We start from the raw sequence: 27,684 nt of genomic DNA, 5'->3' as shown, positions 1-27,684 counted from the left end.
AAAAGGCATAGGAAAAGTCTTTGGCTTCTCTTTTTCCCCATTCCCTTAATTCCCCCTACCACCTCTACCATAGTTTTTCTTTTCTTTTTTGTTTTGTTTTGTTTATTTTGAGACAAGGTCTCACTGTGTCACCCAAGCTAGAATGCAGTGGTGCAATCATGACTCACTGCAGGCTCAGCCTCCTAGGCTCAAGTGATCCTCCCATCTCAGCCTCCTGAGTAGCTGGAACTATATAGGTATATGCTAATTTTTTAATTTTTTTGTAGAGATGAGGTCTATGTTGCACAGGCAGGCCTTAAACTCCTGGGCTCAAGTGATCCTCCCACCTCAGTCTCCAAAAGTGTTAGGATTACTGGCATGAGCCATCCCTCTTGGCTTACTTTAGTTTTTAAATGCATTCTTCCTGATTTTATGAAACTTGCAAATATGAACACAGTCTTATTTTACCTAACTTTTTACATAAAAGGTAAAATATTTACTCATTATTCTGCAGCTCCTTTTCTCAATATATTTTGGAAATCTCTATTTTATCAGTGATTAGTTACAAATAGCACGTTTAAATTTGCATCTGCACAAAATAGGAGCTTATTTTCAAATGAGTTTATCCAACCAGGCAGGAGTACAATCTGCAAACTTCTTTTCCATTGCACCTCTAAACAAGGGAACAAGAACAAATGTAGATTTATTGGAACTCAAAGGAAGAAGAGAAAATGACATCCTTAATTGTTTTTGATCCAATGAGAAATAAAACACTTTTTGCCTAAAGCAATGTAGTATTCAACAATACGTGAAGTAGGGAATTAGAAGCAGCTGGTGATCAAAGGAAATGTTACATTAATTCAAAAAATATTTATTGACCTTTTCTTCATAATGCAATATTTAGCTATCTATTTTCTTTAAGTAAAGATGTTCAAGAAATAGCATTAAGTTTAAAAAAAAAGATACAAAAAAGTTTTAATAGGATAACAATTCCCCCCCGCCCCAACTTTTTTTTTTGAGATGGGGTCTCACTCTGTCACCCAGGCTGGAATATAGTGGAGCAATCTCAGCTTACTGCAACCTCTGCCTCCCGGCTTCAAGTGATTCTCCTGCCTCAGCCTCCCAAGTAGCTGAGATTACAGGCGGCGCCACCACGTCCAGATACATTTTTTTTTTTAAATTTTTGTATTTTTAGTAGAGATGGGGTTTCGCCATGTTGGCCAGGCTGCTCTTGAAACCCTGAGCTCAAGGAATCCTCCTGTCTCAGCCTCCCAGAGTGCTGGGATTACAGGCACGAGCCACTGTGCCCAGCCAAAGACAATCCCTTTTTAAAAACATACACAACATATACACACAACACATGTATATAAATGTCTAGAAGTGTATGTGTATACATGTATATATATACACACACATACACACACACATATGCCACCCATATATATATAGTAAAATGTGCTTAACATGCTTAACAGTGTTTATCTTTGGAATGTGGGGGGGAATATATACATATACTCAGTCATATTTTTAAGCAAAAATATAGGATTTTTAAGCAAAAATCCTATATAATGCCTTGGTAGCTCAAGGCTGCTGCTCGGAGTTCCTTACCTGGAACAGCAGTTATCCAACCTACAGTCCATATTCAGTATTAATGATGAAGGTAAAAACAGTTGAAAATCAGAACAGTTAACATTCCAGTTGATTTACCAGGATTCTATTAGTTTGGTTATATAGACAGGAGAATTCTTCTGAAGGTGGCTACTCCCTGGTAAAAAGATGAACTTCCTCTTAGAAGGCAGTGGGATAAAGAATTTAGGACAAGGACTCTGGAGATAGACTGTTAGTTTGGGCCTATCCAAATGGGTCTACTCTTTACCTAAGACCTTTAAAAGGGAAAAGTGCATGGACCTTGGAGCCCAACAGTCTTGTCTTCCAGTTCTGGTTTTGCCACTTCCTCTCTCTAAGCTACAACATCTTCATTGTACTAACCCCTACCCTATAAAATAATTGTGAGGAAAGACATACACACACACACCCACATACACTGTATGTCACATAGTGCCTGATAAATAGTAAGTGCTTAATAAATATTAGTTCCTTTATCCCTAAAGAGAAAACCATCCTCATCCTTTATAAGCTGCCTTTCATGAAAATGTTCCTGCTTTATTTCCATAGCCTTTAAAATATTGTAGACACTCATTTCTTTCTCTCTCTTTTTTTTTTTTTGGAGACAGAGTCTTGCTCTGTCACCCAGGCTCACCTGCAGTGGCATGATCTTGGCTCACTGCAACCTCCACCTCCCAGGTTCCACAGGTTCAAGTGACTTTCATGCCTCAGCCTCCCAATGGGTGTGGGCCACCAAACCTGGCTAATTTTTGTATTTTTAATAGAGACAGGGTTTCGCCATGTTGTCCAGCTTGTCTCGAACTCCTGACCTCAAGTGATCTGCCCAACTATGTCTCCCAAAGTGCTGGGATTATAGGCATGAGCCATGGCACCTAGCCCTAGACATTTATTTCTTTTTTGTTTGTTTTTTATTGTTCATTTGTTTTTTGATACAGAGTATCACTCTCACCCAGGCTGGAGTGCAGTGGCATGATCTCGGCTACTGCAACCTCCGCCTCCCAGTTTCAAGCGAGTCTCCTGCCTCAGTCTCCTGAGTAGCTGGGACTACAGGTGCATGCCACCACGCCCGGCTAATTTTTTTGTATTTTTAGTAGACACTTCTGGAGGGAAAAGGATTTTTATCGAAACCTAAACTTTACAGACAGAGGAGGAGTTCTGTTATAGACAACAAAATACCCCTGCAGAATAGGAAGCGCAGTAAGGGTAGATTTATGGAGATGATAGAAAATAGGCACCTGCATAATCTAGGAGCCAAAGCATAAGATTGCCTATCTGCTTCTCTCTCAACACACACAATTCCACCTGTCTTCACTTTTCTCTGCCATAAAACACATTTATGGTCCTGGGCTCTAGAAAAATGAGCAGGACCAGGGGAAGAAGTCAATTCTTTCCATAATCAGTGACACTAATCTTGGAGTAAGTGTGAGTGGCTGAGGCATCCCCAGTTATGGGTAGAGAGTCCTCTTCGGTGAGTTCACTCTCTGCTTGGATCAATTTTGTCTTTTCTGAGGAAATAGTATCCATGTGGCTTGGTTGAGATGTTAAAACACTGACAGCTCCACAGCACCGGGAATTGCAAAGGCGAAGGGCTCCTAGAAAACAGTAATTATACTGATGATTCAATGATGACAATTGCTAATTTTCAAATAGCTTAAGAGTCCAGGCACTAAAGTGTGAGTTACTCATGTAAATTTTTATCATCACTCTAAAGATGTTGTCCAGACTAGCTTCATGGGCATGTTAACTTCTACAGTTGCAAATGGCCCTGCACCCAGAAGAGCCCCACACTTGGTTCAATGCTCTGCTATCACCATCTGGAGAATGTTAATAATTTTTGAACAAGAGACTCTGTATTTTCATTTGCACTGGGCCTCACACATCATGCAGTTGGTCTGACAGAATGTCTTCAGACTTTTTCTGTTGTCAAGAAAGGGAAACAATTCTTTCCCATACTCTGGATTCTATCCCTTTTTCAAGGTATGTTTGGTGCACAGGGATTGCTTCCCAATCCCTCTTCTGGTGTTTAGGTGGTAAAAGTGAAGTGCAGGGAAAAAAATCAAGAAAGGATTTTTTTTTTGGAGAAGGATATATTTTTAAAAATAGGTCACTGAACAATAAGAAGTCATGTATGGCTGGACATGGTGGCTCACGCCTACAATCCCAACACTCTGGGAGGCCGAGGTGGGCAGATCACCTGAGGTCAGGAGTTCAAGACCAGCCTGGCTAACACGCCAAAAATTCGTCTCTACTAAAAATACAAAAAAAAGTAGCCGGGCTTGTTGGCGCTGCCTGTAATCCCAGCTACTCAGGAGGCTGAGGCAGGAGAATCGCTTGAATCCAGGAGGCAAAGGTTGCAGTCAGCTGAGACAGAGCCATTGCACCACAGCTTGGGCAATGAAGAGACACTCTGTCTCAAAACAAAACAAAACAAAGTGATGAATGAGCAATCGTGATCAGAAATCAAAGACAAAAAGCAGTAGATTACCTGACTGGGTGTTGCTATAGCTTCCACGTATTTGAGACCTTTACAGAAAAAGAAAAGGAAGACCAAAGAAATTACATTTTTTTTTTTTTTTTTTTTTGATACAGAGTCTTGCTCGGTCACCTAGGCTGGAGTGCAGTGGCGCAATCTCGACTCACTGCAAGCTCCGCCTCCCAGGTTCACGCCATTCTCCTGCCTCAGCCTCCTGAGTAGCTGGGACTACAGGCGCCCGCCACCACGCCCGGCTAATTTTTTATATTTTTAGTAGAGACGGTGTTTCGCCGTGTTAGCCAGGATGGTCTGGATCTCCTGACCTCGTGATCCGCCCGCCTTGGCTTCCCAAAGTGCTGGGATTACAGGCGTGAGCCACGGCGCCCGGCCCAGAAATTAGCTTTATCCACTTCCTGGGAGGTTAACTCTCCCTCTTCGGCCTCACAGAATCCAATGATCACTCACCAGATAGCAGAAATAGAGCATAGCTGAATGAATTTATGAAGTAAGGAAACTTATAAGTGACTTTTGTTGGGTCAGGTCCCTGACTCACTTCCAAAATGTGTGTATAGTGCATAAGTAAGGAGAAGAACACAAAAGTACCTGTCAACCCTAAGAAAGGAGGGAGACATCAATCTGCTAATTAGCTTATCAATACTTAAAAGATTTAACTGTAGTATTATGATCAGGGAACCAAATTATTTCACCACCTCCCTTCATTCTTCTTCTCCCTCCTTTCAGACCATTTTTTCTCCAGCTTCTCCTTTTCTCTTGTACCCTCCTGAAAATTTTTTAAGAGGCTAATTAAGCCTCTTCCACTCTCACCCCAAGGCCAAGACATTCGGAATTTATTCCTGCCTCTCTTTACCTGTGACAATGCAGATGGATGCACAGAAAATATACTGTTTCTGGGTCTCAGGGAATAACTGAGGGAAGGTCAGCAACAAACAGTTCAAGCAGAATGAGAGGAATCATAAAAATTCCACCCAGTATGAAGTACGCTAAAGAGAGAAAGAGAGGGGTATAAATTCTTTTCAGGGCTCTCTCTGGTTTCAGAGTCCCCCAGTTCTAAAGGTCACATAGTAAAGTTTGGTGGATGTCAGCAGGAAGAAGTAGTTGTTGAGGGAAATGAGGGGAGGGAGTACTGAGGCTCAGGTTAGTAATGACATTTAGCCTTGCCTTTTTTAATCCAGGACTTACTTGGCTTGTGTTTGGGCATCCAACACATCGTCTTACCACTGCAGTCCATGAAAAGTGCACTGACAAGAACATTGGGATCTCCAGGTAGTTCTATTTCTACCCAGGAAGAGACGAGGGAAGACCACCAAAGCAGAGTGGTAGCCGGGAAATTACAGATAACGATCATGGCCTTGTTCAGTTTCTTCATCCACAACCCATGAAGAAGCATCACCTAAGAAAGTGGAGAAAAAGGAAGGAGTTTCTTTAAATTCTCCATATTTACTTCTCGCCCTTCAAAAACAATTCCTAATGATCCCTCATTTCTAAAGCTCTCTTAAGTCTTCCATTCAAGCCCCAATATCCTCTCTATAGTTTAACTCCTTATTCATTTAACAAATACTTACTGCATGCCCATAATGTGTCATGCCTTAAGTTCTGTTATATTGTCTTTTAACTGACCCTAGTTATTATCCCCACCATTCTAGACTCCAGATTAACAGCACCTCCCCCAAGTAAGTTTATCAGGCCCTTCCCCAGCTTGAAACTCCCCTAACTCCTTTTGATTACCTCTAAATATAATCATTGGGGTAACATCCAAGCCCTTCCTTATTCTAGCCTCAGTCTATCTTTCCAGTTTTATTTGTCTGAGCATGGTGGTACAAGCCTGTAATCCCAGCTACTCACGTGGCGGAGGCAGGAGAATCACTTGAACCCGGGAGGCAGAGGTTGCAGTGAGCTGAGATCGCGCCACTGCACTCTAGCCTGGGTGACAGAGCGAGACTCCATCTCAAAAAAATAAATAAATTAAAATAAAATAAATAAATAATTTAAAAGTTTGTAAATTAAAAGTTATAGTAAGCTAAGGTTAATTTACTATTGAAGAAAAATATTTTTTACAAATTTAGTGTAGCCTAAATGTGGTGTTTATAAAATCTACAGTAGTGTACAGTATTGTCCTAGGCCTTCACATTCATTCACCACTCACTGACTCACCCAGAGCAACGTCCAGTCCTGCAAGCTCCATTCATGGTAAGTGTCCCATACAAGTATACTTTATTTTTGGTTTGGAGATGGAGTCTCGCTCTATTGCCCAGGCTGGAGTGCAGTGGCATGATCTTGGCTCACTGCAACCTCTGCCTCCTATGTTCAAGTGATTCTCCTGCCTCAATCTCCGAAGTATCTGGGATTACAGGTGCCCGCCACCACACTGGCTAATTTTTTTGTATTTTAGTAAAGATGGAGTTTCACCATATTGGCCAGGCTGGTTTCAAACTCCTGACCTCAAGTGATCCACCTGCCTTGGCCTCCCAAAGTGTTAGTATTACAGGTGTGAGCCACTGCACCTGGCCAGGTGTACCATTTTAAAAAATCTTTTATATTGTATTTTTACTGTGCCTTTTCTATGTTTCGATATGTTTAGGTACACAAATACTTATCATTGTGTTACAATTGCCTACAATACTCAGTACAGTAACATGCTGCACAGGTTTATAGCCTAGGAGCAATAGGTTATAGCAAACAGCCTAGGTGTGTAGTAGGCTGTACCATCTAGGTTTGAATAAGTGCACTCTGTGAGTCTGCACAAGGATGAAATCACCTAACAACACATTTCTCAGAATGTATCCCTGTCATTAAACAATGAATGACTATTTAAATATGATTAAATGCATATTTAATACTAACTTTTTACTTTTACTTATAAGTAGCAAGGGAAAGTAGTGAATTATAAAATCTTCAGTTATAAATTCATATACATTCAGGAGTCAAGATGTAAAATGTATTTATTACTGTGAGCTGAAGAAAAAGAAGTTGGAAAACATTACTGTAAATATTGGCCACATGAGGGGGTTACAAAGAAAGCGTGGAAAAGAAGATTACCAGATGAGAGAAGACTAGAGAATCTTACGATAGATTCTTATGTGATTTTTGGTACGTAATATGGAAGTTAGAAAAATTAGAACTGCATTTCTATTTCAAAATTCCTTTCATTCCTATCTACTTGTGTGAACACAATTTCTCATATCCATAAGAATGACAAACAGACATAGAGCTGATTTTGACCTCTGGTCTCATTCTAGCAGTGAGGAATATTCTTCCATGGAAACATGAATTAGAAAATATCAGTCCCAGCATGCACAGTGGCTCACGCCTGTAATCCCAACACTTTGGGAGGCCGAGGCAGGCAGAGTGCTTGAGCCCAGGAGTTCACGACCAGTTTGGGCAACCTAATGAGATCCCTTGTCTCTAAGAAAAAAAAAAAAAAAAAAAAAAAAACTTTAGCTGGGCGTAGTGGCATCTGCCTGTGGTCCCAGCTACTTGGGAGGCTGAGGCAGGAGAATTGCTTGAACCTGGGAGGCAGAGGTTGTAGTGAGCTAAGATTGTGCCACTGCATTCCATCCTGGGCAACAGAGTGAGATGGTCTCAAAAAAGAAGGAAAAAAAGAAAAATAGAGAGAAAGAGAAAGAGAGGAAGGAAGGAAGGAAAGTAGGGAGGGAGGGAAGTAGGGAGAGAGATGTTTGGGGAGGGCACATGGAAAAGAATAGAAAAGAAAGAAAGAGGCCAGGAGCAGTGGTTCATGCCTGTGATCCCAGCACTTTGGGAGGCCAAGGCAGGCAGATCACGAGGTCAGAAGATCGAGACCATCCTGGCCAACATGGTGAAACCCCATCTCTACTAAAAATACAAAAAAATTAGCCGGGCATGGTGGCGTGAACCTGTAGTCCCAGCTACTCAGGAGGCTGAGGCAGGAGAATCGCTTGAATCTGGGAGGTGGATGCTGCAGTGAGCCGAGATTGTGCCACTGCACTCCAGCGTGGGTGACATAGTGGGACTGTCTCAAAAAAAAAGAAAAAAAAAGAAAAAAAAAAAAAGAGAGAGAGGAACGGAGGAAGAATAAAAAGACTGAGTTCAAGTAAAAAAGAGAAAGATGGCCAGGCTTAGTGTCTCATGCCTGTAGTCCCAGTACTTTGGAAGGCCAAGGTGGGCAGATCACTTGAGGTCAGGAGTTCAAGACCAGCTTAGCCAACATGATAAAAACCCGTCTCTACTAAAAATACAAAAATTAACTGGGCATGGTGGCATACGCCTGTAATCCCAGCTACTCGGGAAGCTGAGGCAGGAGAATTGCTTGAACCTGGGAAGTGGAAGTTGCAATGAGCCAAGATTGTGCCACTGCACTCCAGCCTGTGTGACACAGCGAGATTCTGTCTCAAAAAAAAAAAAAAAAGAGAAAAAGATGTAAAATATCTAATGTTTAAAAAAAAAGCTTGTTTTTTTTTTTTTAATTTGATGATAGATTTAAATCACTATGGTATTTAGAAACCACTGAATACATTTAGAGGAGTGATGGAACACATTTTAAAATGTCATAATTCACAATATACCGGAAATCACATTTTTTACAACTGTTTAAACTTATGATGTGAAATTTTTAGATGTCAACTTAAAAATGTAGTAGTGGATACATAATTTTTCAACAGGATATGCTTTCAAAGTTTGAATACCACTGCTCTAAAGCAGTTCTTACATGTGATGAACTCCAAGGAGTCAGTCTTGCTAGTTGTGGGACATTGGGCAAGTGACATAAATTCAGCTGTTTCCTTATCTGTAAAATGGGGAGAGTAACAATACCCTATCTCAGTAGCTGTCCAACTTTGGCATTCATCAAAATAGCATGGAGGGCTTTTTAAACAGACTGCTAGATCCTCACCTCTAGAGTTTCTGATTCAGTGGGTCTAGGGCCAGGCCCTAAAATTTGTATTTCTAACAAGTTTCCAGGTGATGCTGATGCTGCTGGTCCAGGAACCACACTCTGAGAACCTTTGGCCTATCTCATAAGGTCATTGAGAAAATTTAAAACATTAGTAGATAAAATGCTTAAACTGTACTGGGACATAGCAGGTGCTAACATGTATTAGCCAATATCATCACTTAGGACTGGATTTACTGTAACAGAAAATTCTACTCCAGTGGATTAAACAGGAAGGAGTCCTATCTCATTTAATAAGAGGTCCCAAGGTAAATCATCCAGAGGTGGCACTACTGTCAAGAATGTCCCCAGCTCCTGTCTTCTTGCTCAATTGCCTTTGTCCCATGACTTTCATCATCATGGATGTATGACAGCTGCTGTTCCTCCAGGAATTCTGTCTGCATTCCTGAGAGGCAGAAAGAAGGGCAAAAATGCACAGGGCAAAGAATTGATGGAGTGTTCCAGCCAAGTTGCTCCCTTTCAAAAAATGTTTCCTGAAACCCCCACAGTGACGCTGACTTGAATCACAATGATCAGATCCAGGTCACATGTTACCCCAACTACAAAGAAATCAGAAAAAGAAAGAATTTTTAGTTCTCTAGCCACTGTGGTGGAGGAAATCAAAGGAGAATGCAGTTTGAGACAGATAATATATTTCACTTGCCTGAAGGGTACCCATGAACACCAAGAAACTCATGCAAAATATCAAGTGTATGTGTATTTTTCTGAAGAGTCAGTCCACAGCTTTCATGAGATCCTTAGAGTCCAAAAACAAGGGCTTTCAAGCCTAGTTTCTTGATTTGAGGGCCTAAATATTTTCACAAAAATGATGTCTGCTCCTTTTCATCCCCTCTGTCTGCCATCACATTAAATCATAAAACCTGAGGGCATGGAACTCTCTTAATTGCTGTATCCTTTCCTTTTTTCTGAAAAAAAGATTCTGAATTCATTGTAAATGCTGCTTATACTATTATACACTTGTCTATAATTTGTCGTAAAGTATATTCTTTGGGGTGTGTTTTTTTTTTTTTTTTTTTTTTGAGATGGAGTCTCACTCTGTCACCCAGGCTGGAGTGCAGTGGTGCAATCTCGGCTCACTGCAAGCTCCGCCTCCCAGGTTCACACCATTCTCCTGCCTCAGTCTCCCGAGTAGCTGGGACTACAGGCACCCGCCACCACGTGCGACTAATTTTTTGTATTTTTAGTAGAGACGGGGTTTCACTGTGTTAGCCAGGATGGTCTCGATCTCCTGACCTCGTGATCTGCCCGCCTCGGCCTCCCAAAGTGCTGGGATTACATGTGTGAGCCACTGCGCCCGGCCTGGTGTGTGTAGGTTTTAAATGTGATTTCCCAAATAGATAATATACTTTTTTGTGTGTGTGTGAGACAGAGTCTTCCTCTATCACCCAGGCTGGAGTGCAATTGCACCATAATGGCTCACTACAGCCTCAAATTCCTAGGCTCAAGCCAATCTCCCACCTCAGTAACCTGAGTAGCTGGGACTACAGGCATGTGCCACTACACATAGCTAAGTTCAATTTTTTTTGTAGAGATGAGGTTTCACTATGTTGACCAGACTGGTCTTGAACTCCTGGGCTCAAGCGATCCTCCCACCTTGGACTCCCAAAGCATGTCCTTGTATATTTTCTTCCTTTGTCATTTGCATAAAGTTGGGGAGCAAGGAATATTAACATCTGAAATAAGTTGCTGTGTCCTGAATTTCAGCCTGGCAATAATACTTGGAGATTTGTGTTCTCTGACCGAAGAAACCAGAAGGGTTGTTAAAGATGAGAGGCAGTAACTGGATTTATTTCTGGGGTGTCTGAGAGACTGACTAATTCAGGAGTAAAACCTAAACACTGAAGGATTTGCATTCTTCAACATCTGACTTTCACTTAATGGGAAGATGGAAGACTTATCAACAAAACTACTGGGATCATCTGGAATCTCATCCTGAAAACACTTAGATCAAAAGTACTAATTGTGAAGTATCAGCTGAACAGTGTATAAAACAGGTTGGAAATGAGTTAAAAAATTATTAAAATGTTAGAATTGAGAAAGTTTAAATCTATTTAAGAATAGCACATAGGTTTATATTCTGGGTAAAACGCATTTAGAAAGTTAACGTTTGCTACTCCTGACAGTAATGAGTCTGAGTTTGGTAGAAAGAGCCTTCCCATTTACAAATCAGCCAAGAGAATGTTCCACTGTGCAGAGAACAAGCGATTTACAAGAAATGGGGAATACTTTTTAAAATAACGAGCTAGGCTGGGCGCAGTGGCTCAAGCCTGTAATCCCAGCACTTTGGGAAGCCGAGGCGGGAGGATCGCTTGAGCCCAGGAGTTCGAGATCAGCCTGGGCAACATGGTGAAACTCCATCTCTACTAAAAATACATACAAAAAAAAAAAAAATATAGCAGGGGGTGGTGGTACATGTCTGTAATCCCAGCTTCTTGGGAGGCTGAGATACAAGAATCACTTGAACCCAGGAGGTGGAGGTTGCAGTAAGCCAAGATCATGCCACTGCACTCCAGCCTGCGGGACAGACTGAGGCACTATCTCAAAGAAACAACAACAAAAAAGAAATACAATAACAAGCTAAAAAACTTTAAAAAGTCAGTCTTTCAATAAAATTACTTTTTGTTTTGTCCCAACAATGTTATGTTTAACATAGTTTTGTACCACTTTTCACAGTGAATCATTTTTATTTTTTTAATATCTAACTCAAGCCCCAACTTTTTTTTGCAGTTGAGATAACCTGACTTTCAATCAGCAGATGTATTAGGTCCCTTATGTTGGCCTTAACCTCTTTATGGGTTAAGAAAATTTGGAAAAGGTAAATGGTCATTTCCAAGTTAGGCTCTCTGATGAGAAGAATTCCTGAAATTTGAAAATACACTGATCAAGTTCAGAGTCTTAGCTTTTGGTTTCTCTGCTCTTTAAACATCAGAAAAGAGAAGTGTGACAAATTGATTTTGGGCGGCCATAAAACCATGTTAAATGTTAATATGAATGGTTTCCTTAAATATGGAGTTCCCTGGTGTCAAATGGGATGTTAGAAACTGGTTAGAAATTAGTCATATTTGCAAGCTCCCTTACTAGCAGATATCATGGGTTGAACTGTGTTCCACCAAAATTCATACGTTGAAGTCCTAAAACTTGGTACCTCAGAATGTGACCCTTATTTGGAGACAGCGCCTTTAGAAAGTTACAGTGAGGTCAACTGAAAGTAGGTCAGTAGGATGTGACCTAACCCATCCTAATATGGCCAGTGTCCTTTTAAAAAGGGAAAATTTGGATACAGACATACACAGAGAGAAGACAATGTGAAGGGACATAGGAAAGAATGGCTATGTACAAGCCAAGGAGAGAAGCTGGAACAGATCTTTCCCTCATTGCCCTCAGAAGGAATCAACTCTACTGAAACCTTGATTTTGGATTTCTAGTCTCCAGAACTGTGAGACAAACACACTTTTGTTGTTTAAGTCACTCAGTTGTGATATTTTGTTACAGCAGCACTAACAAACTAGTACAGCAGGGATTCTCTGATGTTGTACAAGTTTTCTTTCACTCCTCCCATTCAAGCACTACTGTCTTCTTTCCCCATGCAAGGACACTGATGTACAAGAAAGGCTGAGCTGTGGCCGAAAAATTTCCCACTCTTTATGCTTATAAACTCTTTCCTAAATACTTGGCGTCTTTGATGTCAGAATCTCCCAAGTTTCAGCTTAACATAGAATGTGAGCCAAAGTGTTGTATGCAACTTTCATTCTGTCATTGCTTAAAAGGAAGCTGCTAAGTCACAATATTTTCTTTCCCCTTCCTGCAGGCTGTGATTCTGTTTCACCCATGTGAACAAGGCAATCCTCAGGAGGTCCAAAAGCAGCTAGAAGAACATAGACCCCTGGAGAACTTTGTGGAGAAGGGCTTCTAGAAGTCTCTGGTTTGCCCTTCAACAGCACATTTATATGACAAATAAAATTTTCTATCTTGCTTAAATCATTGTTATTTGGTCTTCATGGTACTAATCAAATAAACATCCTAACTGAAAGAAATCAGAGTAGAATTAAGGACTGATAACTAAAGGGGGGCCAAAGTTTACACACACCTACCTAGATTATTCTGAGAGTCTTTTGACTGATTTTACTGTTTTTGGTCTTGTCCCTGTTCAATGCATTCTCCACATTATAACTATAATCTAAGACATAATCTGGTTATGCTACCTGCCTGTTAAGAAACCACTGCCTAGAGTTGAGTTGTATTGTCTAATACAGTGGCCACTAAAATTCAATAAAAATTCAGTAGTACTAGCCACATTTCAAGTGTTTTGTTTGTTTGTTTGTTTGTTTTTTTCTTTTTTAGGCAGGGTCTCTTTCTGTCACCCAGACTGGAGTGCAGTGGCACAAATACAGCTCACTGATGCCTCGACCTCCCAGGCTCAAGCGATCCTCCCACCTCAGCCTCCCAAGTAGCTGGGACTACAGGGGCATGCCACCATGCCTGATAATTTTTTGTATTTTTTGCGAAGACAGGGTTTCATCATTTTGTCCAGGCTAGTCTCAAACTCCTGAGCTCAAGGGATATGCCCACCTCGGCCTCCAAAAGTGCTGGGATTACAGGCGTGAGCCACCATGCCCAGCCTCAAGAGTTTAATAGCCACATGTAGCTAGTGATTACTGTGTTGGACAACACAGATACAGGATAAAGTTCTATTGAACAGCATTGGGCTAGGAGATGCATGTCCCAGCCCCCCACATGTCCTGTAAAGCTTTCTCTCCAGACTTACCTGCTGTCGCCATACACTTAGTCAAGGCCACCATGCTGTTTCTCAGCCCCGCATTTGTTCATAATGCTGCTGCCAAGGAATTCTCTCTCCTCCACCTTGTCCACCTAGAAAACAATTCATTTTTTTAAGTATTACCTTATTTACACACACCCCCAAAAAACCCCAGAAGCATTGAGTAGTTCGAGAATTAATTTTGAATACATCTTCCTTTTTATCTACTATCCCTACAAGATTAGCAGACCCAGAGAAGGGTCTTCATTTTAAAAATAAAAGATTTATAACTTAACAAAAAAACATAATCCAATTAAAAACTAGACAAAAAACTTGAATAAGCATTTCTCCAAAGATATGAAAATGCAAAGAGATACACAACATCACTAATCACTAGGGAAATGTAAATAAAAACCACAAAGAGATACCACTTCACACCCACTAGGTCACCTACCTTTAAAAAAAAAAAAAAAAACCCAAGCAGAAAATAACAAATGTTGGCAAGGATGAAGAGAAATTGGAATCCTTGTGCACTGTTGGTAAGAATGCAAAATAATGTAGCTGCTATGGAAAACAGTATGGCAATTCCTCAAAAAATGAAAAATAGAATTATCATATAACCCAGTAATTCCTTTTCTGGGTATACTCTAAAGAAATGAAGGCATGTAGGCCAGGCACGGTGGCTCATGCCTGTAATCCCAGCACTTTGGGAGGCCAAGGCAGGCGGATCATGAGGTCAGGAGACTGACACCATCCTGGCTAACACGGTGAAACCCCGTCTTTACTAAAAATACAAAAACTGAACCGGGTGTGGTGGCGGGCACCGTAGTCCCAGATACTCGGGAGACTGAGACAGGAGAATGGCATGAACCCGGGAGGTGGAGCTTGCAGTGAGCCGAGATTGCGCCACTGCACTCCAGCCTGGGTGACAGAGCGAGACTCTGTCTCAAAAAAAAAAAAAGAAAAAAGAATTGAAGGCAGGATCTCAAAGAGATATTTATAAACCCTATGTTCATAGCAGCATTATTCACAATAGCCAAAAGGTGAAAGCAACCCAAGTGACTATTGACAGATGAATGGATAAACAAAATGTGGTATATACATATAGTGAAATACTATTCAACTCTAAAAAGTAAGGAATTGACATGCTACAACATGAATGAACCTTGAGAGCACTATGCTAAGTGAAACAAGCCAGCCACAAAAAGACAAATACTGTATGATTCCATTTATTTGAGGTACCTAGAGTAGTTAAATTCATAGAGACAAAAAGCAGAATGGTGATGTCCAGAGGCTGAAGGGAGAGGGGAATGGGGAGTTATTGCTTAATAGGTACAGAGTTTCAGTTTTATAAGATGAAAAGAGTTTTGCAGATAGATGGTAGTGATGGTCGCACAACAATGTGAATGTACCTAACACTACTGAACTGAACACTTAAAAACAATTAAGATAGGCCGGGAGCGGTGGCTCACACCTGTAATCCCTGCACTTTGGGAGGCGGAGGTGGGCGGATCCCGAGGTCAAGAGATCGAGACCATCCTGGCCAACATGGTGAAACCTCGTCTCTACTAAAAATACAAAAAAAATTCGCTGGGCATGGTGGCATGTGCCTGTAATCCCAGCTACACGGGAGGCTGAGGCAGGAGAATCGCTTGAACCCGGGAGGCAGAGATCGTGCCACTGCACTCCAGCCTGGTGACACAGCAAGACTCCATCTTAAAAAAACAAGCAAACAAAAAAAATGATTAAGATGCTAAATTTTATGTGTATTTTATTACAATTGTTTTAAAAGATCCATATTTAAATCTCATTCCGAAAAAGGTAAGTCTTGAGCAAGCCCTGACTCTACCAGAACCCAGTTCACAACCATATCCTCAAACATCCCACATTCTTTTTTTTTTTTGAAGAGTCAGAGTCTTGCTCTGTCACTCCAGCTGGAGCACAGTGGCACAATCATAGCTCACTGTAACCTTGAACTCCTGGGCTCAAGCAACCTTCCACCTCAGCCTCTGGAGTATCTAGGACTATAGGTGCAAGCCATCACACTCCACTAATTTTTCTTTATTTTTTGTAATTGGGGGAAAGAGGGATGGGGTGGATGTTCTTGCTTTGTTGCCCAGGCTGTTCTCCAACTCCTGGCTTCAAGTGATCCTCCCACCTCAGCCTCCCCCAAAGTGCTGGAATTAAAGGCATAAGCCACCAAGGCTGACCTATCCCATATTCTTAAAACATACCCCATGATCCTGCTTTTCTAAAGAGAAGACCACACATGCACAAAAATGCGTGCAAGGAATGACCAGCCTGGCCAACATGGCGAAACTCCATCTCTACTAAAAATACAAAAATTAGCTAAGTGTGGTGGCATGCGCCTATAGTCCCAGCTACTCGGGAGGCTGAGGCAGGAGAATCACTTAAATCCAGGAGGCAGAGGTTGTAGTGAGCTGAGATCGCAACACTGCACTCCAGCCTGGGTGACAGAGCAAGACTCTGCCTCAAAAAAGAAAACAACAACAAAAGTATGAGAAGATTCATAAAAAGACGGTTATGCTTGTTTAAATAAGGCTGAAGAGAAATGGAAAGAAGGGTAAGTGTAAAGTGGCGGTTAAGAGAAAAATCTGCTGGGCAAGAAACATCTCATTCATCTATAGAAGGGTCTTGCAATTCCTGAGTAGATGCATGTGACTAGTGGCGTGCTAGACAGGCTCTAGCCCAAGTGAAGGAGATTGGGGCAGCTGCCATGAGGCAGGCAGATCCTGGAAAGGTGGGATATTACCTAGGACTCGACTCTGACATTTGCTACAGCATCACCTGGTCTCCTGATCTCGCTTTCTGAGCAAAGCAGGTCTATAGAAAGAGAAAGAAGTTATCAGGAATAACCTAGTGCTAGTTCTGCTCACCCAGGCCAACTCCCATAAAAGTCAGTTCTGCACAATTCAGCTGCAAATAAACCTTCTCTCAATATATAAGCACCACCCAAATCCACCACCCGATACAAAGCCGAGTAAAGGCAAAATGCTCAACAAGGTGGTAGGGCCAATATAAATTTAAACATGAATGGAAGAGTGGATATGTTTACAATATGTTAGCTCATCATACAATACAAAAAATTTTTTTCTTTTCTGAGACAGGGTCTTGCTCTGTCACCCCGTCTAGGCTCTGTCACAGTCACAGCACACTGCAGCCTCAACCTCCTGGGCTCTAGCAATCCTCCCGCTTCAGCCTCCTGGGTAGCTGAGACTACAGGCACACACCACCACACCCAGCTAATTTTTTTTCTTTTTTTTTGAGACGGAGTCTTGCACTGTCATCCGGGTTGGAGTGCAATGGTGTGATCTCGGCTCACTGCAACCTCTGCCTCCCGGGTTCAAGCAGTTCTTCTGCCTCAGCCCTCCGAGTAGCTGGGATTACAGGTGCCCGCCACCACGCCCACCTAATCTTGTGTATTTTTAGTAGAGATGCGGTTTACTATATTGGCCAGACTTGTCTCGAACTCCTGACCTCATGATCCGCCCGCCTCAGCCTCCCAAAGTGCTGGGATTACAGGCATGAGCCACCGCGCCCGGCTGCCCAGCGAATTTTTAAATTTTTTTGTAGAGACAGGGTTTCGTCACGTTGCCCAGGCTGGTATCAAACTCCTGAGCTCAAATAATCCACCTGCCTTGGCCTTCCAGCATTGGGATTACAAGTGTAAACCATGGCACCCAGCTAAAATGTGATCGTTAATCTACGTTCATCTGACCTAAAGAAATGTGACACTTTAGGAAAAAACAGACATTAGCTATTTAATAAAACAAAATTTTTCTGTGTAATAGTGTTATATACAGGGAATGAAGGAAAAATATGTTTCTTCAGTTATATGTTTAACTGTATATATATAAAATTATGTGTGTATATATTTATATATAAAGCTATATATATGTACAGTTAACTGTACATATATAATTGTGTGTGTATATATATGTGTATGTATATATGATACATACACGCAGTTATTCACTGCATTGTTTGTGATGGTGAAAGATTAGAAACAACCTAGTGTCTATCACCAGGAAATGCGTAAAGCCCAAGTGTTCATCACCAGGAAATGGCTTAAATATATTATGGTATATCCAAATACAAATGAAGACACTGTATATTAATATAGAAATCTCTTAAGATATAGTGTTAAGTGAAAAAAAGTTGGAAAGTATGCCACCTAACAAATAAATAAGAGTGAAAATAGCCGGGTGTGGTGGCTCACACCTGTAATCCCAGCACTTTGGGAGGCCAAGGTGGGCAGATCACCTGATGTCAGGAGTCCAAGACCAGCCTGGCCAACATGGCGAAACCCAGTATCTACTGAAAATACAAAAATTAGCTGGGCCCAGTGGCGCACGCCTGTAATCCCAGCTACTCAGGAGGCTGAGGCAGGAGAATCGCTTGATCTCTGGAGACAGAGGTTGCAGTGAGCCGAGATTGTACCACTGCACTCCAGCCTGAGTGACAGAGCCAGACTCCCTCTCAAAAAAAAAAAAAAAAAAAATTATTCTATCATTATTTTTTTTTGCAGCAGATTCCAGGAAGTCAGCTTTCTTCTCCTTTCACTAGCTTTTCTCTTCTTCCCTCTACCATAAGCACACACATACAAGATTACTTTCAATGTCAGTAAAAATATTATTTTAAAAGGCATTTTTTTTTTTTTGAGACGGAGTCTCGCTCTGTCACCCAGGCTGGAGTGCAGTGGCGCAATCTCGGCTCACTGCAAGCTCTGTCTCCCGGGTTTACAACATTCTCCTGCCTCACCCTCCCGAATAGCTGGGACTAAAGGCGCCCTCCACCAGCCCGGCTAATTTTTTGTATTTTTAATAGAGACAGCACTTTGGGAGGCCAAGGGGGTGCAGATCATGTGTTAGCCAGGATGGTCTCCATCTCCTGACCTCGTGATCCACCCGCCTCGGCCTCCCAAAGTGCTGGGATTACAGGCATGGGCCACCGCACCCAGCAAAAGCCTATTTTGAAAGAGGTTTCTTATTTTCTTTTTTTTTTTTTCTGAGACAGGGTCTCACTCTGTCACCCAGGCTGGAGTGCAGTGGCGCGATCTCAGCTCACTGCAACCTCCGCCTCCCGGGTTCAAGTGATTCTCCTGACTCAGCCTCCTGAGTACCTGGGATTACAGGTGCAGGCCACCATGCCTGGCTAACTTTTATGTTTTTGGTAGAGACGGGGTTTCACCATGTTAACCAGGATGGTCTCGAACTCCTGACCTTGTGATCCGCCCCCACCTTGGCCTCCCAAAGTCCTGGGTTTACAGGCATGAGCCACCGCCTGAAAGAGGTTTCTTTTAAGAGTCTGTTTTTACCAGCCAATGTCATCTTCCTTCCTCTCATGAACTCTACCCCTTCCTGGCTAGATTCTGATCATCCTGGTGTATTTGTCACAGACCCAAAATACAAATCTCTAGTCAACAGTATAGAGCTCTTCATGGCTTCCAAAACAAGTCATATTTCCTTCCTAGAATGTTCCTTCTCTGGAATCCTCGTGATTCACTCCTCATTCCTTAGTCTTTGCTTAAATAATGGTAAAGCCTTCCGCATTCATCCTATTTAAAACTCAACACCCATCCCTCACTCTACCCTACTCTATATTGCCCTTCTCTGATTTCTTTTTCTCCACAATACCATCACCTGACAAACTGTATTTTCCTCTAGAATAAACTCCACAAATATGGAGATGTTTGTCTTAAATGAATAAAGCCATGTCTATTCAAAACCAATTAGTCAAAATTAGTATCATATTCTTAGTTACTATTTTTTCATAAACTGTCAATTTGGTGCAACCTGGTTCTCATATCCCATTCCCCTTTTCTAGACATTCCTTTAATCAACATACTACTGAAGCTTTCCTTTTCTTTGTAATAATTTTAAAAACCCAGGTCTTTGTGATTGCAATGCTTGCTAGAGGCATCATGCAGGAAATGGCAGAAAACGGGTCCTCTTATATGCTGAACCAATAGTCCATGGAATGGTTGTGGGGGGGTCACAGATCTTGTAATCTGAAGTGCCCCATTGACTTAAAAGTAAAAAACACATGGCCGGGTGCGGTAGCTCACGCCTGTAATCCCAGCACTTTGGGAGGCCGAGGTGGATTGATCACCTGAGGTCAAGAGTTGGAGACCAGCATGGCCAACATGGTGAAACTCCGTCTCTACTTAAAATACAAAAAATTAGCTGGGTGTGGTGGTACACACCTGTAATCCCAGTTACTCGGGAGGCTGAGGCAGGAGAATCGCTTGAACCTGGGAGGCAGAGGTTACAGTGAGCCAAGACCGTGCCACTGTATTCCGGACTGGGAGACAAGAGCGAGACTTCATCTCAAAAAAATAAAATAAAATAAAAAAATAAAAAAGTAAAAAACACAGGCCTTTATGTTTTACAGACATGAATGCAAATCCTTGGTTCTGTCACTTACTAGTTGTGGGATCTTGGACTTATTACCAGGTTAAACCCTCTAAGCCTCAGCTTTACTGTGGTTAAATGGATATAACAATATCCAATCTCTCTAACAGAGTTGTGAGGATTAAATAACAAAATTTGTAAACCTATTTAATAGTACTGGGCATATAACTCCTCAATAAATGTTATTACAATCACTGCGACAGAACAAAGATCACTGGAGGAATATTTCCAAATCGTTAGAGGTTTTAAGATCATCACAACTGTAATCTCAGCACTATGGGAGGCCAAGATGTGCGGATCACTTGAGGTCAGGAATTCAAGACCAGCCTGACCAACATGGTGAAACCTCGGCTCTACTAAGTAGCTGGGCGTGGTGGCACACACCTGAAATCCTAACTACTTGGGAGGCGGAGGCAGGAGAATCGCTTGAACCCGGGAAGCAGAGGATGCAGTGAGCCAAGTTGGCACCACTGCACTCCAGCCTGAGTGACAGAGCTAGACACCATCTCAAAAAAAGAGCACCACTGAACTTTGTAACATTAGCTGACAGAAAAGACACTAGACACTAGAATTCTATGAGCCCCCAGTAGTGTCAGAAAATCCTCTTACATGGATTTTGTTTTTTGTTGAAGAAAAAAAACTTCTTAAACAGAGAAATATTGCTGGATTTCTTAGATTAGATAAGGATAAAATGAGAACTATCTTACTCTACTCGTTCCTTGTATTATTCAAGATTCAGTACCCTGCTGGTAAGTTTCATTCAGCGAATCCAGCACACACGAATTAAGTGCTAGTTAAGGTACAATGTCTCCAACAGGCACGGTGTCAGAATAATGGTTTCTGTCCATCAGAACAAAGGATGAGATGCGCCTCTTGGATTTGACTGTAGCCCAATGGTCATCATCGCTGGCTGCACATTAGTATTATCCAGGAAATTTTAAAGCTCTATAGGTGATTCTAAGGAAGAGGAGGACTGAGAGGCCGACTGTTAAGATGCACTGCTACTGTCCGATGAGCACACACTCATCCATAACCTTACACATTTCTTATTCACCTGATGCCCGGAATCATCAAACAGTGTATTCAACACAGTCACGCCATTTCTGTTTTCCAGGTAACTATCCTCCACAAGCTACTGTTATCCAGAGCAGGTAAACTCCCTAGCGTCTGTCGCTCAAGAACTTAAATCCCTCCCTGCACCCAACCCATCAACAGTGACTTATTACCATCCACAAGCCAGGCTGCTTCCCGATGCACCTTTTCTGCTGGGGAGTGCCCAGACGAGCGCCATCTGCTCCTGGGTCAGAGGAGTCCCTGCAGAGTCATCGACTTCCTCCTTTCCAAAAGCCCCGTAGGTTGCATTGGAGTCTCGAGGCGAAGCGCCGACACTTCATCTGCCCGTCACCTCCCGATTTTTGCAATATGTTTGTTCTGAACAATAATGTGTGCCCTGGAAGCCAACTCAAGTCCCAGATCTAGGTTTCTCGACATTTCCCCAAGTCCCACCTGCGTCAGGTTGTAGGCTCCGGGGCCAGTTCCTTTCGATCTGCATCAAAAAACCTGGCGATCCCGTTTGGGCACAAGAGCTCAGGGCGTTGGTCCCCGCGATCGCGGAAGCCCACTTCCAGAAAAACTCGACCACTAACAGTAAGCTTCAGGGGTCGCAAAAAGGGGCAGAAGGGTTTGTATCCCCTGGCGTCATTTCCGGGTCCGCTCTGGAAACCTCGGATGTTTCCGTGTCTCTGTCGTTTATTCCAACTGTTAATGCTCCATGTGCCTTTGACTCTCCTCACCTTCCCTTCTAAACACACGGGGAAGAAAGGTTCAGGTTTCCCAGAGAAATTGTGTGGAAAAACCTTTAAAGTATATATACAAAGGTAGACAGAATAGTACAGTGCATCCAATGTACCTGACACATCTTCAAGAATTACTAACTCGGCCGGGCGCGGTGGCTCACGCCTGTAATCCCAACACTTTGGGAGGCCGAGACGGGCGGATCACAAGGTCAGGAGTTCGAAACCAACCTGGCCAACATAGTAAAACCTCGTCTATACTAAAAATACAAAAAACTAGTTGGGCGTGGTGGCGGGCACCTGTAATCCTAGCTACTAGGGAGGCTGAGGCAGGAGAATCGCTTGAACCTAGGAGGCGGAGGTTGTGGTTAGCCGAGATCGCGCCATTGCACTCCAGCCTGGGCAACAAGAGCGAAACTGCCCCTCAAAAAAAAAAAAAAAAAAAAAAAAGAAAGAAAGAAAAGAATTACCAACTCGTGGCAATTTTATTAATCTATAACCCACCTCCTCCCCTTATGTGGTTGGAAGCAAATCTTTTTAATTTTTTTTTTTTTTTTTTTTTTGACGGAGTCTTGCTCTGTCGCCCAGGCTAGAGTGCAGTGGCGCGACCTCGGCTCACTGCAACCTCCATCTCCCGGGTTCAAGCGATTCTCCTGCCTCAGCCTCCTCAGCTTCCCGAGTAGCTGGGATTACAGGCACCCACCACCGCACCTGGCTAATTTTTGTATTTTTAGTAGAGACGAGGTTTCACCATCTTGGCCAGGCTGGTCTCAAACTCCTGACCTCATGATCCACCCGCCTCGGCCTCCCAAAGTGCTGGGATTACAGGCATGAGCCACCGAGCCCGGCCCACTCCACTTTTCCTTAAAGCAAAACCTGTCATTCTTCTGTTTCTTGCCTCTTAGTTTCTTAGTCCTTTTTTTCCTATTAGCCCTATTTGTATTTATTTGTTATTAATGCACTATGACTAATAAAAACTTGCCTAGGGTCAGAAACTTTGAGCTTTAGCAAAAACAAAAACATACACACAAAAACTCAAAAAGTTTTTTCAGATAAAGGTTTGTTTTTCAAGTACAATTAAGAGCATGATTCTGCTCAGGCGTGGAGGCTCGCGCCTGTAATCCCAGCACTCTGGGAGGCTGAGGCAGGGAGATCACTTGAGGTCAGGACTTCGAGACCAGCCTGGCCAACATGGTGAAACCCCAACTCTACTAAAAATACAAAAATTAGCTGACTGTGGTAGCCGCTGCCTGTAATCCTAGCTACTGGAGAGGCTGAGGCAAGAGAATCTCTTGAACCAAGACAGCGGAGGTTGCAGTGAGCTGAGATCCCACCACTGCACTCCAGCCTGGACAACAGAGCAAGACTCCATCTCAAAAAAAAAAAAAAAAAAAAAAAAAAAAGAAAGAAAGAAAAGGAAAAAAAGCATGATTCTGAACAGTTTAGTCATTTTAGAAACTTTTGGGATAAATCTGAATATTCAGAGTTTTCTCTGGCCATAAAACAGAAGACAGGAAGAATGTAAATTTTTATTTATATGGAGAGAAAAGACACAGTTGTCCCTGGGTTATCTTTAAGAAAGCTCCTGTTCTTAATTCTCTAACTAACTGTAATAATATCTCGGAGGACTATCTGTAAAACAAAAGGAAACAACCACCTGTTAAATTCAGAATTCCAAAAAATTTAATTGTATCTCCTGTGTAATATAAACATCCATCTCATGGCCTTGCTTATTAATCATTCTTAAAAAATTATATATAAATTGGTTCTATGACCACTATAAAAGTACCTGCATTTTGTTTTTACACAGAAAAGTTTAAGATTCAATGTAATCTTTAAGGGACCTAAATTGGCATAATAATATTTTCATAATTGGGAGGAGGGGTTATGACTTTCCTTCAATGCATAGGGAAAAAATCACTTTGCTGCTTGTGGCAGCAGTATTAACTGTAGTTGTAAGATTAGACAGCTTAAGGGTAATACCAACACCAGATGTGGTAGAACAGTGCCAATCACAGAGAAAAAGTCAGAGTACCTCTGTACTCCCTGTCACATGAGATGTATTTCTGTCCTAAGCCAATTGGATTATTCTTCCTTTTTCCCATTTTTATTTTTTATTTTGCAGCTGAATGATACATTCTAACGCAACATCCTTAACACTTACCAAGTTCTCAATTAAATCTATTCTGCATGATCCCCTCTTGTCTGGTAAATCTGGTAAATCTCCTTCTCTGAGTCCCTTAGCTTCCTGCTCCCGTATGGATTAGTTGCATTCTAGGTTTCTTGAATAGCTGTCATCCTGTGGTTTTTCATTTTTGAGCTCCTAGATCAGATTCATCATTTCCTGAGTTCCATGTCTTTCTCTCTCTTCCTCCCTATTTTCCCTGTAGTATATATATTCAGTTTGCTTCTTAAAATGTAGGTCAGCTTTTTGAGTCATCATAGGTTTATAAATGTCTTTATTCTAACTTCACATTTGATGTTATACATAGCTATGGAATTCTGTATTAAAACATTTTTCCTCCAGATTTTGAGGCATTATTTTGTTTTCTCCTGACATTCATTCGAGGTTGCTGATGAGACGTCTGATGCAGAAAGAGTATCTTTCTCTTGCCCACCACCATTACCTCTGAAAGCTGTTAGAATCTGATGTAGTTTGCTTTCAGTCTTATTCCACCATGAGCAGGTCTATACAAGTCTACTCCTAAAGGCTGAGGAAGCTGAGAGGCCAAAGAAAGAGGCTGACAAATTCAGTTTCTCAGAAAGAAACATTTAATAACAGAAGCCATGTCTTGAGTGGTAGCAAGACAAGATGATGGATCCCCACATTGTCACCAGCCAAACTCAGGGCTTATGAACCACAGGGAATTTGCCTAAGGGCAGGAATTTTTTTTTTTTTTTTTTTTTTTGAGACAGGGTCTCCTTCTGTCGCCCAGGCTGGAATGGCCAGATCTTGGCTCACTGCAACCTCCACCTCCCAGGTCAAGAGATTCTCATTCCTCAGCCTCTGGAGTAGCTGGGACTATAGGCACGCCCCACCATGCCCAACTGATTTTGGTGTTTTTGGTAGAGACAGCATTTCACCATGTTGGCCAGGCAGGTCTCAAACTCTGGACCTCAAGTAATCTGCCCACCACGGCCTCCCAAAGTGTTGGGATTATAGGCGTGACATACCATGCCCAGCCTAAGGGCAGGATTTGTGTATGGTAAGTATGTGGTTACAATAACATCAAGGTTGTTTTCACCTAATTGCAGGATTTATTGTACCTTAAAGTAGAAATCTTGGAGGCATTCCCAGAACTGGGGTTAATCAGAAGTCAACATGGTGGATTACCATCCAAGATGGAGTGGCTTTCAGCTGGGCACAGTTGCAGTTGGCCAAGATCATGTCACTGCACTCCAGCCTGGGCAATAGAGCTAGACTGTCTAAAAATATATATATATTATATATAATATATATAATATATATACACACACACATATATGCACACACACATATATACATATATAATATTCATGCACACACACATTTTTGTACTCTAGTTTGTTACTTAACATTATTTCCTTCATATCTTTTCACTAGAGACAGCAGATTGCCATACCGAAGAGTGAGATCAATAAATGTTTGTTGAAATTGTATGTAATTTCCTTTGATTATTGTACAGCTTGGGAGCCCATATTCAAACCTCTTTGATGATCATATGGTCTAGAAAATAAAGTGCTTTGTTCACCTTATAAGAGAAAATTAAGGACATCGTCTTCACCACCCTCTTTCCTACGATGAAAAAGCCTGTACTTTGTACAGTGGACAAGAAGTATCTATATTCAATTCCTGGCTAGTAGGACCAACTCATTTGAAAATAAGCTGATTTTTTTTTTTTTTTTTTCAGATGGAGTCTCGCTCTGTCCCCTAGGCTGGAATGCGGTGGCGTGATCTTGGCTCACTGGAGCCTCGGCCTCCCTGGTTCAAGCAATTCTCCTGCCTCAGCCTCCTGAGTAGCTGGGACTACAGGCGCGCGCTGCCACACCCAGTTAATTTTTGTGTTTTTAGTAGAGACAGGGTTTCACCATATTGGCTGGATGGTCTTTATCTCCTGACCTCGTGATCCGCCCTCCTCGGCCTCCCAAATAAGCTTTGCTTTTAACAGTGTACAAAGTTGAAAAGTGCAATTTAAAACATCTAAGATACATTAACAAAAGTGTAAATGCAAAACAACGAGTAAATAACTAAGCTCTCTTTTGTGTGAAAAAGAAGAAAAAATAATCAATATAAATGCAGTATTTAAATAAAGAAACCCAGTAGGGATATATGAGAAATTAAGGACAGAGTTTACCTACAGAAGGTGGTGGTGAGAATTGAGCTGATGAAGAATAAAAATGGAAGGAAAGGCCGGGCAGCGTGGCTCACGCCTGTAATCCCAGCACTTTGTGAGGCCGAGGTGGGTGGATCGCCTGAGTTTAGGAGTTTGAGACCAGTCTGGCCAACATGGCGAAACCCCATCTCTACTAAAAATACAAAAATTAGCCAGGCGTGGTGCTGCACGCCTATAATCCCAGCTACTCGGGAGGCTGAGGCAGGAGAATCGCTTGAACCTGGGAGACAGGGGCTGCAGTGAGCCGAGATCTGGCCACTGCACTCCAGCCTGGGTTACAGAGCAAGACTCTGTCTCAAAAAAAAAAAAAAAAAAGAAAAAGAAAAGAAAAATTTTTAATATATCTTTTAAAAGTTTTCTTTAAAATGTTTCTGCTTTGTATAATAATAAAGTGTTATTTATTTTTTAAAAAACTCTTAAATTAGAAAAATATTTTTAAAGGTATGTATCCTGTTCACGTTGGAATAAGCGTTCAGAGTATATAAAACAAAGATCTTTGTCATTGTTATCATTGAACTTTTGGAAAATTTTTCTTTCTCACTTTATAATCTTGTTTTCTCTTAGACTGAAATGAAGAAAACGGAATGACCCAGCATGAGTGATTCAAACGGTGGGTGGTTTTACATGCGTTTTTTTTTTTGAAGTAATCAAATAATTCAGCATTTTACTCCAAGAAAATTTCCCCGGGGCAGAGGAGGACAAGAATCACAAAAGCCTCCAACTGCACTGTAACTCTGTCAGTATAAAGTGTCTGTTGCCCCTTTGTTTTACGGATGGGATGTGGGTATGCCTTGGAGGCGGCGGAAAGAAACGTCCCCGTTCAAATTAGCCGCTCTCGAGTAAGGGAGGGCACACCACATTCACAGATTCGTTTCCTCGGCACAAAGTTAAATTAACTGCTCTCGAGTAAGGGAGGGAACACCAAATTCACAGATTCGTTTTCTCGGCGCAAAGCTAAGTCTGGAGAAACACACAGGTACACGTTCAGATACACGTCTGGAAGACCATCCATTCTCATGATAAAAGCGCAACGAACACTTGGCCAGTACGGGGATCGAACCCGCGACCTTGGCGTTATTAGCACCACGCTCTAACCAACTGAGCTAACCGGCCAGATGGTGGAGTGCTTTACTTCCACATTATAAACTACTATCAAACGGCATGCTGTATGGAAATTAACTTCGAATAGATAATTACATTCATTCTGTTTCCCACTTTTCCTTCACCCGGGCTGGGAGTGGCGGAGCTCCACATTGAACACCAAAGAACCCTGCTTCTTACGGGGAAACAGTTTTTCTTAAC

General features: G+C 41.9%; 1 long non-coding RNA gene and 1 other non-coding gene across 2 annotated transcripts; both read right to left on the bottom strand.

Moving 5' to 3' along the window:
- Positions 1-4,165: 4,165 nt before the first annotated feature.
- Positions 4,166-21,914, bottom strand: LOC129038082 (uncharacterized). Its single transcript, XR_008503071.2, has 3 exons — positions 21,443-21,914; positions 13,792-13,895; positions 4,166-5,489 (listed from the first exon to the last, which is right to left on the bottom strand). It is a non-coding gene; the product is annotated as an uncharacterized LOC129038082 (long non-coding RNA).
- Positions 21,915-27,421: 5,507 nt separating this feature from the next.
- On the bottom strand, positions 27,422-27,495 carry TRNAI-AAU (transfer RNA isoleucine (anticodon AAU)). The gene has a single exon. It is a non-coding gene; the product is annotated as a tRNA-Ile (tRNA).
- Positions 27,496-27,684: the final 189 nt, after the last annotated feature.

The sequence above is a fragment of the Pongo pygmaeus genome, chromosome 5, assembly GCF_028885625.2.
Source record: "Pongo pygmaeus isolate AG05252 chromosome 5, NHGRI_mPonPyg2-v2.0_pri, whole genome shotgun sequence".
In the NCBI taxonomy this organism is placed as follows: Eukaryota; Metazoa; Chordata; class Mammalia; order Primates; family Hominidae; genus Pongo; species Pongo pygmaeus.
This window is presented reverse-complemented; position numbering and strand designations above follow the sequence as displayed.